Raw genomic sequence first — 17,954 nt, forward strand, 5'->3', positions numbered from 1 at the left:
ACCCAGCCCTACACACCCCTAAAACACCCAAAATTTCTAAACACAGATCCTGTTTATGAAGCGAGATACTGTATGTAAACTGCAACCCTGCAATCCCCTTCACATCCTGTCTCTCCAGCAATTTATTGACTAAACTATTCATGAGTATTCCAATGATCAATGTTTTTGCTGATAAGTCAGTGTGCACTGTCTTTACTTAATGCTTCTGTTGTTGCACTGTTATATACCTTGTTACTGACCATTCAAAATAAAGATAAGAAAAAGTGGGGTTTTTTTTACATGTGTGCTAGCGGCCTAAGTTAGCATGAATTGCTAATCAGAGAATTTGCAAATCAAGTGATTATCAATGACTGCGCATGTCAATTAGTGTCAAAATATCCAAACTTGCAGAGTAGCCACAGTTTGATTGTCTGAAACATGGTGTTTGGATGTATTTGTGATAACTCATGCATACCCAGGCGGTTTATGGGTGGGTCTCTGATATCAGCGATGACCACTTCCAGCCTGATTCTTGAGCAGATTATTGGAAGCCATAGCCTGGCGCCCATAGAAAAAACTGTCCCTTGGCTCTTTACACACGTTCTAGGTTTTTTTTTTTGTATGCACAGGAACTAGTGCCTGATTTTGGGTGACATGCTCCCCTGTGTGTATTTGCAGGGGAGCGATTTTGACTAATGCGCAGGCGCATTTCTGCGCACATGCATGTGATGGGTGCGAATGGGAATGGCAAACTACAAGTTTGTTGTCCCATTCGCTCCCAACAGTGCGCGCATGGGGTGGCGGCGGATAGACGCGCCCATGGGAACGCAAAGCATATCATTGGAGTTCCCATGAAAATGCTGGGTGTTCCCATGGAAATGAGGCAGTGACGCAGCTGCCGGGGGCAGGCAGCGAACATCACCGGATGTCAGCTGCCCCCCCGGAGAGTGTCTTAGTTTTGCGTGCATGTTCCATGTCATTTGATGGTTGGCGACCATCGGATGATGTGTTTCTTGTTTGCAACACATCCATTCGCAACCGTGCAGTCAAATTCCCCATGCGGAAATAAGGTCCTTAAGCCGGATTTAATGGGGTACTTAGAAAGAATATATAAAATATATATTAAATATTTCTACATCTATTTCTGCCATGCTTGTCAAATTAATTCTGGGGTAGGGTTTCGATGTGATGGCTGCAGCAGCATGCCACAAACCGGTGTGTGTGAAAGGCTTTATCTATCTGTGTAATCACTGACATGTTAGGACAGGCCGGCCACGGCCCAGCAGCCGGCCTTTTCAGTGGATACATCCAGCTATTACCCAGAGGCCCTTGTGAAAGGACACTACACCGCTCCGTATGCATTAAAATTCTAGCATTTGACGTCCAGCGTTTTGTCATCTGGGCAGAACCAAATTAGGTGAAATAGCCCTTTCTGTCTGGGCGGCGGCTTACTGCTCACAGTCCAAGGCGTATTTTCTAATTAACAATCCATGCTGAACTAGATCCTAGGTGTGACTTGTCAGGCTAGGAAGGATTGTAGCAGCACAACAGATCTGGCACATACATAAGGGCTGTGGCAAATTGGCATTCCTATAATCTCTTTGTGAAGTAAACACTTTTTAATCTCTTATTAAAATAAAGGAACACCGACTTTTCTTCAAATATAACTGGCAGAGAATGCAGAGATTAATGGGCTGATTCTGGGCTGAGTGCAGAGAAAAAAAAAGTAACTTTTTCCCCTGGACCATTATGCCAGTACCCAGGTGAGTAAAGCACCACAGTGATCAAGGCGCGGAGCAGCAATTGAGCAGACATTGTCAACACCAATTGCAATTTTAATGTGGCACCTGGCTACCTACTGCTTGGCTGTCCCTATCACGTCTACAATACGTTATATCGCAGAGTCGCTTCTAGCAGTGTTTATTAGTGGAGTCTGTACAGTGCTCCTCAATACTGGTCTGGTACGGCTCCGCCAGCGAGAGGCCATGGCTTGTTTAACCTGCTGCCATCAGGCAGATGCTACCGGGCCATTCCCACCAGGTCCACCAGAAGCCTAAAAAGTTTCTTTCCTCAAGCGGTTCACCTGCTGACACGTGAACTCATGAACACCTAACTGTCTAGTCGTGCCATAACCCTTTGCACATAATCTAACATGGTGTCCCCTCGGAATAACTTTATATATGACTGTAAATGTTCCCCCACCTGTTTATATTGTTTATACTGTATGCTGTTTACTTGTTACCCACCTGGCTGCTGCACAGCAAACTGAAAACAAATTCCTAGTATACGCAAGTATTCCTGGCCAATAACGCTGATTCTGATGAACAATCTCCACACTGAGGGATGCCAATTATATATTCGCTTACCAAAAAAACGTAGGCACTGGACCTAACCTTTACAAACCATGTTGCAGAACAAGGGATGCAAATATATATAAATTGTCTGTGTGCAGGGTAAATACATACTGGCTGCTTTTGCATGTACTGTAACTTAAAAATGCCAGACAGCTTTATTTTTACATTGCCAGGATGCTCCCCTCTTACTATAGATATCTACACATTATAAAGTACATCTGCCCCAAATGTAGTGCAGCACGGTTTTGTTAAGGTGCAAAGGAACTTGCCTTTTTTGGTTATCTCCCAGACCCTAAATGCCTGCATAGAGGAGTGATAAACACTGGTTTCTGATCATATTGTCATATTGGATTATATATATGTAGGCTAATATTTCAGAGGATGATGACGCGCAGTTGTTGTGTTACGAGTGGCGACTTCCGGTATGTGCGTTCCAGGGCAGTGGAACGCACGCCGGAGATGACCGCAATGAGGCTATAACTGTTATGGTTTCGGGAGTTAACCCGTAGCCGTGACTGCTGTTTAGGACAGCCACAGCGAGACCCTACTCTACCTCTGTTGACCCCCAAAGCCAGGTAACCGGTTCCTGCAGGAGCTAGGCTTCGCCTGTAGCCGCCACGTTTGGAAGGGCGAGTTAAGCCTGCCCTGGCTCCGGTGCAGCCAGGAGTTATGATGGTACAAGGAACCGGGACCTCCTAAGGGTACAGCCAAGAGGAGATCTAGCTACGGGACCTAACTGATATTTAACAAAAGGCAACTTGCCAAACTGGCTACGCTGCTAAGCGCCAGCGACCTAGTCGCTTAACCACCAGCGACCGAGTCGCATACACAAAAAATACACCACACAAAAAGGCACACCACACGAAAGACACGAAATGAGGTGACGAGGGAACGACACCAAACAGGAGAACTGCAATGGGGCGAAGGCCCAGGGCACCTCTTAGGAACTACAGAGGATGGCCCCAAAACAAAGGTTAATCCCAAGGCTGGGTAACAAATACAAAAGAACTGAGCTGACCCCAAAAAGGGGTACTCACGAGGACCAGAGGGGGGTCCCAGCAGGAGAACTCTCAGGCAGGACACTACAGGTGCCAGACCCGCAGGGAGACCGGAGAACCACTGTGACAGATGCTATAACCGGCAGGGGTATGCTGGGCTGGCCTCCTTATAAAGGAGTTTCTGCAACCCAGCCCGCCCAGCCGAATTAAAATCTGCTGCTGTCACGGAGGAGGATTCCTCCAATACACTTTCTAATCAGGAGGCTTCCGCCGCTGCCCCCGGTGGTGTCCATCGTTGCTGGGCAACGGAACTGCAGCATCCGGCTGCCTGAGCCCCCCGGCGTCCCGGGTTGCTAGGCGCCGTGCTGACGCGCTGTTCCTGCGCCCGGCCGCCGAATCCCGGGCGTCTGCGGTTGCTGAGCAACCCGGCCGCCTGGCGTTGTGACGGGGAGGATGTGCGGCCGTGAGATGCCGCCGCCCCGTCACAGACGCTGCACGCCTGCTGCGTGCAACAATAACAGCCTCTGCGCATATAGGGTTGAGCCTTAAGTAGCAATTTTTGGATAGATTATTATGATTGCCCTAGCTGTGATATATGGGAGACAGTGTTTGTATATGGAATCATGTAGATACAGTGTGCAATTGATTAATTGGCGAGCAGCGGGGGCACTTCCTGCCTCATGGGTATATATACAGTGTATTGGGATATGGTGGAATGGACTTCTGGGGCTGTGACCCATTCATCACTTGTCTTGACAAAGGGCCCGCAGTGGCTCGAAACGTCGACATCTACACTGAAAATATGGTGATGTATTAATAAATTTTATCTGCATTGAAACTTGGAAGACTGGTGAGTGCTCTTTATATTGAACTATATATATATATTAGAGATGTGCGGCGGCCACTTTTTCTGGTTTTGGTATTGGATCTGGATCTCCCTTCGTGTTTTGGATCTGGATTGGTTTTGGCAAAACCACCCTTCTGGGTTTTGGTTTTGGATCTGGATTTTTATGAAAAAATGCTAAAAATGGCTAAAATAACAGAATTTGGGCCTGTTTTTGCCCCTAAAGTATTATTAACCTCAATAACATTAGTTTCCACTCATTTCTAGTCAATTTTGATCACTTCACAGCTTACAAAATTGTTTTCATTTACTGTAGTTGGGCCAAAAGGGTATACCGAGGTAGCTGGATGACTAAGCTAAGCGACAGCAGTGGGCATCACATACATGTGGACCTTACACTTCCAACCTGGCACATCTTGGAAGCAGAGCGGCACTGCAGGGGCAGACAGGGTGGCAGTTTAATAAACTATCCCAAAAAAAAAGAAATGCTCCAAAGAGCAAAAAATACAAAGAGGTATCGGCCTTGTCATGACTGGTGGTAGCAGCTTCAGCACTTCTATCAGGTTGCTGATCTCCCACTATTTCCTCCTCAATCATCCTCCAAAAATGTGTTTTTATTTTATTTATTACTTTTATTTAGTTTTCTTACTTTACACTGGACACAGCCTGTCACACTGGACACAGCCCCTTGGACACTGGACACTGCCCCTGGACACAGCCCCTGGACACTGGACACAGCCCGTCACCCTGGACACAGCCCATGGACAATGGACACAGCCTCTGGACACAGCTCCTGTACACTGGACACAGCCATCACCCTGGACACAGCCCCTGGACAATGGACACAGCCTCTGGACACAGCTCCTGTACACTGGACACAGCCGTCACACTGGACACAGCCTCTGGACCGTGCCCCTGGACACAGCTCCTGTACACTGGACACAGCCGTCACACTGGAAACTGCCCCTGGACACTGGACACAGCCCGTCACCCTGGACAATGGACACAGCCCGTCACCCTGGACACAGCCTCTGGACACCCCCCCTGGACACAGCTCCTGTACACTGGACACAGCCGTCACACTGGACACTGCCCCTGGACCTTGCCCCTGGACACAGCCCCTGGACAATGGACACAGCCCGTTACCCTGGACACAGCCCCTGGACAATAGACACAGCCTCTGGACACAGCTCCTGTACACTGGACACAGCCATCACACTGGACACTGCCCCTGGACACAGACCCTGGACACTGGACACAGCTCCTGTACACTGGACACAACCCCTGTACACTGGACACAACCCCTGTACACTGGACACAGCCCCTGTACACTGGACACAACCCCTGTACACAGCCCCTGTACACTGGACACAGCCCATGTCACACTGGACACAACCCCTGTACACAGCCCCTGTACACTGAACACTGCCCCTGGACACAGCCCCTGGACACTGGACACAGCTCCTGTACACAGCTCCTGTACACTGGACACAACCCCTGTACACTGGACACAGCCCCTGTACACGGGACACAGCCCCTGTACACGGGACACAGCCCCTGTACACTGGACACAACCCCTGTACATTGGACACAAACCCTGTACACTGGACACAGACCCTGTCACACTGTACACAGGCCCAGTCACTGGACACAAGCCTTGTCACACTGAACACAGCCCCTGTACAGCCCCTTGTACACTGGCCACTGCAGCCCCAGTACACTGGACTTTTGTACAGCAGCCCCTGCAGCCCCTAATCGAGTGAGCAGCAGCAAAATAATATATTATTATTATAGCACAGCACACAGCACAGAGCACAACCACCCTCTTCCCTCTCCTATGCTGGAGTAAAGATGGCGGGGCGCTCATGCGTCTTATATAGAATCCAGATCCCGCTAGAATCCGACAGCGCGATGATGACGTTTTGCCTCGTTTTCGTCCGGAATTTAGGCGGGAACTCCCGAGCCGGCTCGGATCCAGACTCGGATCGCGATATTCGGATCTGTCGGATCCCGGAGATCCGGGCCCGCTCATCTCTAATATATATATATATATATATAGTATCGGAGTTGTTTGGCACTCGAGATGAATGAAACCAATGCCGGGGTGCCTTCCCGAAGGGAGATATACAAACGCAGATTTTCTTCCAGTACCCAGCCGGGTGTTCTGTCAGAAAGAATAGGCGGCACTCGTCGGACTTTAGATTCAGTGGTTTATATTTGTATAGATAAACAATACATTACACCAGTTTAAGACGACGTTTCAAGACCCATAGTGGTCTTTTCATCAGGTCTCTGTGCAAACGGTACAGTGCAAAATCAGTGTTCAATTAGCGTGTGCATGAGAACAAGTCTGTAGCTAATCCACAGGACTTCTGGGTAGACGGATGCAGTGTTCCGCCTCCACATCATGTGACCCCGTGATGTCACTGTGGGGCTACAGGCTGTGAATAAAAAACAAGTGATAACATTCAGTGTACAAAGTAACAACAATAATATACGTGCGTGAAACATATTGGTGAATTCATACACATCTAATATATTAAATACTAAAAAATGTGTTAAGGGTATGTACAAATACTTAGTGGAGATATTAGCAGCCTGGCTTGTCATAACGCTGCTATTTATTAGTGCTGTCAGGCAGCGTATATTGTCTTATGTTGCAACTTCTAACCAGAGTCTGAAGCGGGCGCCCAATCAGTGTAAATAGTCTACCACTTGTTTCAATTAATTATATTGCTCGTGTTATGTTCCCCTGGGTGAAATCTACCTCATGGGGAAATTAGTCTATTGTGCGCTGCGGTGAAACACCGCCCGTCAATGACGGCTAATAGCTAAGTTAATTACCACTTATCGTGAAAGGAAGACCCGCTAGTTTATTCTGGTCTATTTTAGGCTGTATCTATTATTGGCTCCACATACCCTTACATACCCGCAACATTAAAAACATGACATTGATAACATAATCAATTATGTACTGACGGTTCCCAGTCTATGCGTATAAATAATTTTAATATTCAATACTGTTTATTGGGGATTTAATCCGTCCTGGTTGCCAAAAGGTAATCAAGCTATTAATTCTGGCCAGGCCAATTTAAGTGCTGTTTGCGTAATGCTGAATTAATGTAACTAAATTGATACTGGGTGATCCCCAGTTTGTATAGCGGACCTATGCACTACTGTTCCAAAACCATAATAAACAAATATGAACTGACATGTTGTAGACCGATAACATAGAAACATGTTTGACAAAAACAATACTGCTACAGAGATATGTTTATCGAAAGCATGTTGGGAAAATATTTTGAAGCAAAAAAAAGTTAATTTGGGGGAAGAAACATTGTTAGAGAAAAATTGTTAGAGAAAAAAATGTTAGAGAAAAATGTTCCACGTGAATTGCTCATTTAAGCCATGCGGGGACAAAGTTTTTAATGTGTGAATCCATTTAGATTCGCATTGTGAGAGTTTTTTCAAACGATCCCCTCCTCTTGGCGGCTGTGGTACGTGGTCGATTATTTTGCACCTTAGGCTAGCAAGGGTATGTCCAAAGGTTTTGAAATGTTTTGCAACGGGTTGATCAATATTTTTAGAGTCCTTTCCTTGTAGGGCCGCCCGAATGGCTGCCCGATGCTGGGTCATGCGGATTCTTAAATTGCATGTAGTTTGCCCCACATATACCAACCCACACGGACATGTGATGGTGTAGATAATGAAGGGCATCGTACATGTGAGGGTATATTTGACCCGTTGCAAAACATTTCAAAACCTTTGGACATACCCTTGCTAGCCTAAGGTGCAAAATAATCGACCACGTACCACAGCTGCCAAGAGGAGGGGATCGTTTGAAAAAACGCTCACAATGCGAATCTAAATGGATTCACACATTAAGAACTTTGTCCCCGCATGGCTTAAATGAGCAATTCACGTGGAACATTTTTCTCTAACATTTTTTTCTCTAACACTTTTTCTTTAACAATGTTTCTTCCCCCAAATTAACTTTTTTTTTGCTTCAACAATTTTCCCAACATGCTTTCGATAAACATATCTCTGTAGCAGTATTGTTTTTGTCAAACATGTTTCTATATTATCGGTCTACAACATGTCAGTTCATATTTGTTTATTATGGTTTTGGAACAGTAGTGCATAGGTCCGCTATACAAACTGGGGATCACCCAGTATCAATTTAGTTACATTAATTCAGCATTACGCAAACAGCACTTAAATTGGCCTGGCCAGAATTAATAGCTTGATTACCTTTTGGCAACCAGGACGGATTAAATCCCCAATAAACAGTATTGAATATTAAAATTATTTATACGCATAGACTGGGAACCGTCAGTACATAATTGATTATGTTATCAATGTCATGTTTTTAATGTTGCGGGTATGTAAGGGTATGTGGAGCCAATAATAGATACAGCCTAAAATAGACCAGAATAAACTAGCGGGTCTTCCTTTCACGATAAGCGGTAATTAACTAAGCTATTAGCCGTCATTGACGGGCGGTGTTTCACCGCAGCGCACAATAGACTCATTTCCCCATGAGGTAGATGACACCCAGGGGAACATAACACGAGCAATATAATTAATTGAAACAAGTGGTAGACTATTTACACTGATTGGGCCCCCGCTTCAGACTCTGGTTAGAAGTTGCAACATAAGACAATATACGCTGCCTGACAGCACTAATAAATAGCAGCGTTATGACAAGCCAGGCTGCTAATATCTCCACTAAGTATTTGTACATACCCTTAACACATTTTTTTGTATTTAATATATTTGATGTGTATGAATTCACCGATATGTTTCACGCACGTATATTATTGTTGTTACTTTGTACACTGAATGTTATCACTTGTTTTTTATTCACAGCCTGTAGCCCCACAGTGACATCACGGGGTCACATGATGTGGAGGCGGAACACTGCATCCGTCTACCCGGAAGTCCTGTGGATTAGCTACAGACTTGTTCTCATGCACACGCTAATTGAACACTGATATAAGTCTCTCCCGAGGTAAGATACTCTTGTTTGTGATTTTGCACTGTACCGTTTGCACAGAGACCTGATGAAAAGACCACTATGGGTCTTGAAACGTCGTCTTAACCTGGTGTAATGTATTGTTTATCTATACAAATATAAACCCCTGAATCTAAAGTCCGACGAGCGCCACCTATTCTTTCTGACAGAACACCCGGCTGGGTACTGGAAGAAAATCTGCGTATATATATATATATATATATATATATATATATATATATATAGCAAATAAACAGCTTATCTTACTAGGGTAAAAAGCAGTGGCTCAAGTATAATGGGTGCACAGCATGCCCTATGAATTGCTGCAACCAGGGCTGCTATTCCCGTGACTGCTTTTTAAATATGATGCTGGCATTAACTGTCCTGCACAGCTGTTCCACCAAGGCACCATGAAAAGCCCCCACAGCATGAGTTGAGTGGGCACAGAGCATAGCCAGCTGAAGTGACATAGGCATGACAGATGTCAGAAATCACCCACAAAGCTATGGTACCCTTAGAGGCCAGCCAATCCCGCGTGGGAGCATGAATCAACACCAATAAGGAATCCGTGCACCAAAAGGAGGGAGTACAATTTAGATAAATATCCTGGTTCATATTAAACATGGACATGACATTCAGCAGCAAGGAGGGCTTAATCCACAGGGCCACCCTGTTGGAATGGAAAACAAGTAGTGGAGGCTTGCCAGTTCAGAAACCTTTCTAGTAGATGCAATGACCAGAATAAACATGACCTTAACCGTGAGGTAACACAACTCCACTCATTCTAGTATTTCAAAGGGTTCTGTCACGACACGGGGTACACTTCTGCTCGGGAATTGGCTTGACCTATCACAGGGGCGCGGAGTCTAACCGTGCCGGGGGTTTTCTGCCAGTGACACCTCCAATTGGGATTTGGGCTTCTGCGGCTCCCGGCACGTCGGTCGCGGCCCCCTGGATAGGTTCCCCTTATGAGCGTAAGTGTAGGGTGAATATGGACCTGGCCGATAACTGGTCGGTACCAGACCGGTAGTACAGCACCGAGGAATGCCGCAGAGAGTAGTCAAGCCAAGCCGGGTCGGGTCCAATTGAGGCAACAGTATCAGAGGTCAGGCAAACGGGTGGTCAAGGTCAGGCCGGGTCAGTACACTGGAATCACGGTTACGGTACACAAGGATTGAGCGGAGAGTGGTCGGGAATAGCACGGGTCGATACACTGGAATCACGGTTATGGTACACAAGGATTGAGCGGAGAGTGGTCAGGAATAGCAGGGTCAATACACTGGTAACAAGCAGTAGAACGCTGGAGCAAGGTAATGTGAGCCTATACTCTGGCAAGGTGAACCTGTCAGGGACCTCCTTATATCCCTGCAGGACACCCTTGCATTTCCTGCCTGTGCCTTTAAATCTACAGGAGCACGGCGCGCGCCCCTAGTGAGCGCGCTCCCGCTTGGCCGGAAGACGCCGGGCTGTGACTCCCGTCTGCGCTGCAGCCTGTGTGCTGCTGCCGACGGGGAGAGAATGATCTGGGCAGGACGCCCTCCCAGCGTCGCCCCGGATCACCCGCCGACCGCTGATCCCCTGCCGCCGCTGCCTGCACCACACTCGCCCCCGGACCCAGTAAGTGGCGCCCGCGGTCCGGGAGGCTGTGACAGGTTCCTTCTGTAAAGCCTCCAACAGCACAAGTCCCAAGGAGGTATGTATGGGGGTTGGAGACAAAGAACAACTTGAAGGAATGTCAACAACAACCTAAGCCACCAGAGTGCTAGCCAACCAACACTGATAAAGAACCAAGAGGGCTGAGAACTTTTGACAAATTCCCCTGGAGCTAAGACAAAATGTGTGATATACGCAAAACAAATAAATGTCTACATTCACACCAGGATAAACATAAGTTCTAAACCCAATTATATATCTTGGCTTCTGAGCCTAAAGCATAGTCTCAACCACAGACTGGGAAAATGTTTGCTCACATAATCTGGGTTTACACAGCAAATCCATCAAAGGCAATCGAGGCAAATTGGGGTGTAGATACGGACCCTGATAAAGAAGGTCTGGCCACATAAGTAGACCGTATAGATTCACGACCACCATGTCTTGAAGTAAGGCATACAATTGTTGACAAGGCCAGTCTGGGGCAAACAGAATACCTGGGAGAGCTTCTCAACAGATCTGCCTAAAAACCCATGGAAAGTCCAAGGAGCTGTCATGGCATCCATCAGAATAGCTTGAGGATCCCGTAATCAAGCACCCTACCAGGTACATTTCCTGTTCAAGTGAAAAGCCATTAGATCAATGTTGAGATTTCCCTACCTGGACACCATAGCCATAAAAAACCTTCTGGTGCAGTTTAAAATCTGAATGAATCATGTCGCGACTGAGAAAATCCACCTCCCAGTTGTTCACCCCCGGGGTGTGGACAGCTAAAATGATAGGAAGCCAAAGCTCAACCCAGTGGAGGATGTGAGAGACTTCCCTCATTGCATCGTGCAGGCTATTACCAGCATTCTAATCATTTCACAAGTGGCACACATATTTATCTGCATAAATAAATAAATTCTGAATAATTATGTTAAGCATTTGCTAGCAATAAATGCCTTACGCCAGGCATGTCAAAACTATGGCCCTCCAGCTGTTTTGAAAATATGGCCCTCCAGCTGTTTTGAAACTACAAGTCCCATCATGCCTTGCTACAGTTTTGTAAGTTATGCTATAGCTATAACAAGGCATCCTGGGGTGTGTAGTTTCACAACAGCTGAAGGGTCACAGTTTGGACATGCCTGTCTTACACACTTTGTTTTTATTATTTCATACAGTAGCTGCAAAGATAGATTTTGATTTGATAGAATTTGATGTTCTCCTCTTTTTCCAGTTTGCCTTCCCACATCCTTTACTAAAGGAAAATATTGCAGTAAACTTTTAGTGACTTAGGGGGAGATTCTCTAAACTAAAAATGCGGTAAAACCCCCGTTATCGGGTTTTTACCGCATTTGGGGATGCTCTGTCTTGAGAAAGTTCCCGCTTGACTTCAGGAACGAAACGCGTTGACATCATCACTACCTTCCCCGCTATTTGGAGGATTCCTCACTTCAGGGTCGAGCTAAACAAAAACCTATTTAGCTCCCCGCTACCATCAATATATGGGTGAGAGAAATTCTAAAATTTTCCTTCTATAACTACATGAACTGCCTTTTCATCTAGCGCATGTTTGCTTACATGCTAAACTGGCACTACTAATCCATTACTGCAGGATACCCCGTTCTATTTGATTATTAACAATCAATCTAACATCTGAACTGAGCTACCCCAATTACTGGGATTTTTCATATTATACCTTGGAGACACCCTTTACTATTCAGGATTTAACCCTATATGTTTTTATATTTATGTTTTAGTGTTATTATGCATGTATATGTGTTTAGCTTTTTTACATTTATAAAATAATACAATTTACAAGCGTGTCCAGTGTCATTTCTTTTTGGCCGTACCTAACTAGAATTGGAGTTAATTTTTTACTACACACACCCAGCAGCGCAATTGTGTTGAAACCCCCCCTATATCATCACTACCTGTAGACTGGGATTCCGCCCTATCATGACCTTAGTCAGACGCCCAGCTGAAGCGCAGCTTTCTCCCCCCGGAAATCAGCTGTTTGGCACTGCTATTGACCTCCGTCTTGCTGTAGCCCCGGCTGCCACTGTATCTCCTGCTGGATGCTGATTCCATCTGCCGCAGACCTTGTTCCTGTACCGCGGCGGTCTGGACGGTGACTCTGTTACATGCTGGATGTAGACCGGGTTGGCGAATAACCGTCTGGCCGTGGAATCAAGATACCGGCATCTTAGAGCACCATCTCTTTGAAACAGCTTGGCTAATCTGCTGTAGTAGAGGAATGCCTTCCTTTGACACAACGGTCACACTGCGGCTACAAGGGTGAGCAAACATCTGAATTATTGGGCCATCTGAGTTTTCCTTAGGATATGTGAAAAAGTGAGAGTGATAATTTATATCACAGCCCGCTATCCATTTGAGTCTGCTCTAACATCACCACTGAGTACATGATTTATATGCTAATGACCGGCTCTGATATCCTTTTCTGATATACTATACCCTCATTATATGGAAAATTACATAAACATAGATTGACAGTTTGTTGCCAACTGTCCATCCTAATCCACATAATAGGATTGGTCACTTTAAAATCGGAAACCCAGTTGAGACTTGGGGCCAGATTCTCTTTGCTTCAAAAGTGATAAAATGGAGAGTGATAAACAGGCAGCCAATCAGCTCCTACCTGCCATGTCACAGACTGTGTTTGAAAAATGTCAGACAGGAGCTGATTGGCTGGTTGTTTATCACTCTCCATTTTATCACTTTTGAAGCTTAGAGAATCTGGCCCTTGGTATTCATTTAAAATGTTTTAATATTTTTTTCTATTATATTTTCGTTTATATTGCATATTGTGTACATGTAAATTATGTGTATATTTTAAATATTAAATTTATATGAATTTCAAATTCATTAAACAGTGTGTCCTCATTTATTTTGATTCAGCCAAAGTATCAGGAGTATAACTATTTCCAGCAGCAAATTACATCTCACTGTTGTGTTTTTTATGCTCTAAGCATCCCCCGCCGGGTTACCGTGACAGGGGGCATCGCCAGAAAAATCTGGCGATGCCCCATAGAAGCCTATGGGCTTCTAACGCGACCCCCCGCTGCCCCGCACCGACCCCCCCTCACCTGTGTCAGGGCAGAACAGAGCTGTGCTGCCTGGACCTGTGACCTCCTCCTCCCTGCACTCTGATCCTCTTCCGGGTGCAGGGAGGAAGAGGAGAGCCAGCCCTCCTGCAGCAGCAGCTCCAGGCCGGGTAAGAGACGGAGGGTGGAGCCGTCGGGACCCGCCGCTCATTGCCGGGTCACCGCAAAAGACAGCTTTTAACGCAAGAGCTGTCTTTTGTCATAATTATCGCATATGTTAAATCATATGCGATAATTATGTTTGCAGTAGCCGGCGATGGGCGGCGGTAAGGGGGCGCGGATATTAGAGCATCCCCCCCTTATAAACAACAGCAGCAGGCATTATTTGCTGAGGACAAATTAAATGCAAACGGTCTGTCTCTCTTAATACTGCAAATGGTCATTTATATATAAGATAATGATTTGATAGTAAAGTACCAATGAGAAGCTCTGAAATCTCTATAGATTTAGTAACATCCCACTGCAAATACATACATACAGTATACAAACAATTAATATTATTGCAACCCCCATGTCAACAGGTGACCTGGTTTTATTATTGATATTAATAAACTTTAAGCTTTAAGATACATATAAAATCTAGCACTTTTATTTCTGTTATGCTAGCTTAAGGATCATGAATGGTGTTTTAAAAGCTCTTTAACTGTAAAAAAATTTAATAATTGGTTATTGGGCCATTGCAAAAAAAAAATCAACAAATTGTTGTAAATGTAATAACATTAGTAAGAGCAATATAGCATTATGATGGTCAAAACTAAAATAAAGCCTTAACATTGAGTAAAAAAATGATATATAAATAGAATATAGAATAGGTACAAAACTACAGTATGCAACAATAAATTTCTAAAAGAAAAGGGTAACTATATTAAAGGTTAGTATAAAAGTAGCAGGGGAGGAGAGGAGGGGATGGGAAAATGGTCAGGAAGCAAGTCGATAAAGGAGGAAATAAACAGTGGAAACAGTGAGGAAGTGGTCCGTATTAAGCAAGTCTGGGTAGTGGTGCATTGTGCCAAGAAAACCAAGGGAGCCACACACAGTGAAACCTTTTACTGTGTTGTTCCGAAGACATGTAATATATTCTATCTTTGACACAAACCAAATGCTATTTAACAGTTCTTGGCAGCTGGTGCCTGGCACCTTCCAATTCCAAGATATCTGATGCTCGGCTGCACATGAAATATCTTCTGAAATTTTTGATACTTTCAATGTTTAGTATTTGTTAAGCACACACTTGTGAAACTCAGTATTGAGAGGTAGGTCTTTAATGTCCATACTACAAAGCAGTGATAAACTGGGTCATGAAGGGCTCTCCAAGACAATGCTGCGGTAGGGTCCCACGCTTTAGGAATCTACCACAGCTGGGGGAGGGGGGCAGCCCATGCAGAGACTTGGTAAGCTACCAAAAATCATGTAACTGCATCTATGGTGAAATTTCTCACATGGAACGTCAGAGGTTTAAACTGCAAAGTAAAAAGAGCACTAGTCTTAAATCACTGTAAGAACCTGGGGGCGGATATTATTTGCCTCCAGGAAACACATCTAAGCAGTGATAAAACTCATGCCCTTAAACGTTCATGGATAGGCCACCAATTTCACGCCCCGTTTACATCATCATCTAGGGGAGTGTCTATCCTTGTTAAGAAATCAGTTGTCTTTGCATGTCGCTCAATTAAAATCGATCCAGGAGGTCGTTACATCTTTATGGACTGTAGTATAAACCAGGCCGAAGTATCATTGCTCTCAGTCTATGTCCCCCCTCCATTTAACTATGAGGTGGTGCGCTTGGCAGTGTCCTTCTCTTTAACATATCCGGATAATTATTTAATATGTTTGGGTGATTTTAACAATGTCATCTCTCCTCAGTGGGATCGATGGAGAAGAAATGATAGTACAATGGGTAAAGAGAAGTCAAATTTTGCTAAATTTGTGGAAGAGGTTGGATGGAGGGATGTTTGGCGGGAACGGCACCCTAATACTAGACAATATTCATGTTATTCAGCCACATACCAGGTATTCTCCAGACTGGATATGCTTTTTACCTCTGATACAATGCTCCCTAAGATTGCCTCTATTGAGTACACAGCTCGGGGTATCTCTGACCATTCCCCTTTGGTGACGATATGTAGTCTGGAGGAATCTGGGGGCTTAAGAACATGGAAACTTCAGCCTTTCTGGCTTAATCAGATAGACCAAGGAGAAGTGGAGAGTGCAATTAAGTTGTTTTTTGAGGTTAATCAAGGTTCATCCTCGATTCCATGTACATGGGATGCCTTTAAGGCCTTTTTAAGAGGGATACTTATTAAACAAATTGCCTACCAGAAGTGCCAACATCGGAAGAAAAATGCTGAAATGGAGGGTTGGGTATCTAATCTGGAGAACATCTATTTAGCTTCGGGACTAGATACAGACCGTGAAGCATGGCAAAAGGCACAAGCATCTTGGTTGGAATATGTACAAAAAGTGAACTATAGGAGACTTAGATCCAATGCCAACCAAAGGTTTGCTAACTCTGATAAAGTGGGTAGTATGTTAGCCTATCTGCTCAGGATGGATAGGCCGTCAAATATTATAACAAAAATAACAACAGATCATAGCCCACCCTTGACATCCACCCCCGATATATTGGAAGAATTTAAGTTGCATTTCAGTAAAGTCTACTCATCGAGTAAAAATATTTGTAGCAATGAGTTGGAGGTGTTCTTTTCCTCACTTGTATTACCGAAGCTCTCTCCTGATGCTCAGCATTCTCTAGATGCACCCTTTTCTATCGAAGAGATAAATCAAGTTATTAGGACTCTACCCAGGGGTAAGGCCCCAGGCCCGGATGGGCTGCCAGGCGAGCTGTATCAAAGGTACTTAGAACTTTTGGGGCCCCGGTTACTGGAACTATGCCGAGAGATGACTCAAAACGGTGTATTACCCCTATCACTCTCTGAAGCTACTATTGTAGTTCTCCCTAAAAAGGGTAAAGACCCTGCTAGAGTAGATTCGTATAGACCGATTTCGTTACTTGGTACAGAGGCAAAAATTATAGCAAAAGTGATGGCAAATAGACTGAACAAAGTCATACAAGAAATTGTTCACCCTGACCAGGCAGGGTTTATGAGGGGTAAGACTACATCACACAATCTTCGTAGAATCTTTACCTATATCCAGAATATTAGGCTAGATCGTCAAAACGCTGCCATTGCTTCATTCGACATAAATAAAGCCTTCGACACTGTCGAGTGGGCTTTCATATGGCGGGCTCTGGAGGCCTTCGGGTTCGGTACAGGCTTTATAAATTGGTTGAAGGCGCTATATGAAAGTCCCAAAGCCAGTATTGTCATTAATGGAAATAAATCTACCCCTTTTTCATTACATCGCGGCACAAGGCAGGGGTGTCCCCTATCACCGTTGATTTTCTCAATTGCAATAGAACCCCTAGCGCAGTCCCTAAGAGAAAGATTACACTGCTCTCCCCTGGGGTTAACTTCAAACGCAAACATCATATTGTTGTATGCTGATGACCTGTTAGTGGGGATTAAAGACCCGAACAAGGACCTTCCCGTGGTCCTCTCACAATTAAAAAACTTTGGGGTGCTGTCAGGACTAACTGTAAACTGGGGCAAATCTCATATCATGCCCGTAGGTCTGGCAGGCCCGGGTGCCATAGGGATGACAGATAACCCGATGGTTGTAGTATCACGCTTTAAATATTTAGGCATAGTGGTGGCGAATAATCCAGAGGATTTTATAACTGATAACTTACTTCCAGCCATGGAGGAACTGAGACATAAATGTAAATGCTGGTCTAAACTTCCTCTGTCAGTAATAGGTCGGGTTAATATAATTAAAATGGTAATACTTCCTAAATTATTATATATCCTACAGCAGACCCCTATATATATTAATGATAAGACGTTTAGAGCCATTAATAGTATATTGCTATCTTTCATTTGGAACAATAAGCGTCCAAGAATAAAATTATCTACTCTATGGCTTGACCGTAGGGATGGAGGTCTGGCG

General features: G+C 44.8%; 1 protein-coding gene across 1 annotated transcript in view; it reads right to left on the reverse strand.

Moving 5' to 3' along the window:
* Positions 1-17,954, reverse strand: part of TNFRSF11A (TNF receptor superfamily member 11a) — a 93,915-nt gene that overhangs the window by 52,408 nt on the left and 23,553 nt on the right. The window lies entirely within an intron of this gene.

This window comes from Crinia signifera, chromosome 5, assembly GCF_055691185.1.
Source record: "Crinia signifera chromosome 5, ASM5569118v1, whole genome shotgun sequence".
NCBI lineage: Eukaryota > Metazoa > Chordata > Amphibia > Anura > Myobatrachidae > Crinia > Crinia signifera.